Below are 1,666 nucleotides of genomic sequence, written 5' to 3'. Positions count from 1 at the left end.
CCTATGCCAAAGTTAACTTTGGCTCAGTAAAATATGGGGTGGCTGAGCCTGGGCTCTATCCTGGGGGGTCTTTAGTGTTTGTTTTTATACTTTGCTGCATTCTCTCAAATGCCTATAATTCTGTTGCTTTCCTAAATAAAATCAGTGTGTAAAACAAAAAAAAAAAGCATGAGGCAAGATGAAATCGGAAGTAAGAGAAGAGAGGCAGCAGTAGAGCACAGAGCCCCACAATGCACCCCTTTCCAGAGGTGCTAACTGAGGAAGAATCAGTACAGAAACTGGAAAAGAGCATCCAGAGTACAAGGAAAAGAAGTGGGCAGAACTGGATAGGACAAAATCTTTTGAATACAGGTTAATAGCACCAAATATTAAAAGATGAGTACTCCGAGGATACAGAACTTAATCGAGCTTTGATGAAATACAAACAACATATGACCTTGGAAACAGTGACTGTCTCGATCAGCGTTTTCCAGAGAAACAGAATCAATACTGTAGTGATAAACATATATAGAGATTTGTTATAAGATATTGGCTTACACAATTACAGAAATTGAAAAGTCCCACTATCTGCCATCTGTAAGCTACAGGCCAGGAAAACTAGTGATGTAGCTGCAGGTCAAACCTAAAAACTTGAGAAGCAGGGAAGCTGATGGTATTTGATCAGGTCAGACTCCACAGGCTTGAGATCTAGGAGTTCCAGGGTCCCAGAACAGGAAGAAGAAAGATGCCCCAGCTCAAGCAGAAAGAATGATTCATTAAAAAAAAAAAAAAAAAAAACCCTCTTCCTTCCCCTAACTTTTTGTTCTATTTGGGCATCAAAGAATTGCATGATGCCTACTCACACTGCAGAGGGTGATATTTACTCAATCTTCAGATTAAAATGCTAGTCTCTTCCAAAAACACAGGCAGTCAGAAATGATGCTTTACCAGCTAACTGGGTATCCCTCAGCCCAGTCAGTTGACAAAGAAAACAACCCATGAGAATATTACACACAAAGTCCCTACTAAGAGTTGACTTAGAAAGAACAAGAGAAAGATAAGACCACAAGTACAGTCACCAGTGGCTTCACCCACAAAGAGGAACTGAGATACGAGATGATAGCTGGGAAGGAACAATGGCTAAAAGCTGCTTCCAGAGGATGATTTTTATTACCATTTCACATACCAGCCAATAGAATCTATTAGAATAGGGGAAACTGGGCTGTGGAAGTTAACAGGGATCACTACAATGTGAAAGTACAAAATGGTAAGATCTTAAAGCATGAACAAAAGGTAATGGACTTAAGAACTCTTCCATTTTAATGGAAAAAAAAAAGCCAAATTGTGTAGATATAAATGCAGGTGGACTAGGAGACTTGAATTTAGGAAGATGATTTAATGTCCTCCAAAATGAGAAGAATGGCTTGTTTTTATAATTAAGTGTAAGGCAATATCATCATCTGAGTCTTACAGTGAAGAGCAGTAAAAATCTGAAGAAGAAAGTATGAAATAACCACATCAGAGAATGAAAAACAATGTAGAAAAACAGGAAAACTGAATGCTGAATGCTCATCTAAGATTTGAGATCATGATCATAAGATGAGTCTACTCACATGATCGTACAATTTTCTCCAACAAACAAAAAAGTCATGTCACTCAAGTCACAGACATTACAGTCATTTCCTTC

The 1,666-nt window shown here is 38.3% G+C and overlaps 1 protein-coding gene across 2 annotated transcripts in view; it reads right to left on the bottom strand.

The window, feature by feature from the left end:
- Nucleotides 1-1,666, bottom strand: part of Sgtb (small glutamine rich tetratricopeptide repeat containing beta) — a 60,364-nt gene that overhangs the window by 5,502 nt on the left and 53,196 nt on the right. The window lies entirely within an intron of this gene.

Source organism: Octodon degus, unplaced genomic scaffold, assembly GCF_000260255.1.
Source record: "Octodon degus isolate 3935 unplaced genomic scaffold, OctDeg1.0 scaffold00001, whole genome shotgun sequence".
Taxonomy (NCBI): Eukaryota; Metazoa; Chordata; class Mammalia; order Rodentia; family Octodontidae; genus Octodon; species Octodon degus.
The sequence above is the reverse complement of the archived record's forward strand: the minus strand, read 5'-3'. Positions and strand labels throughout refer to the sequence as shown.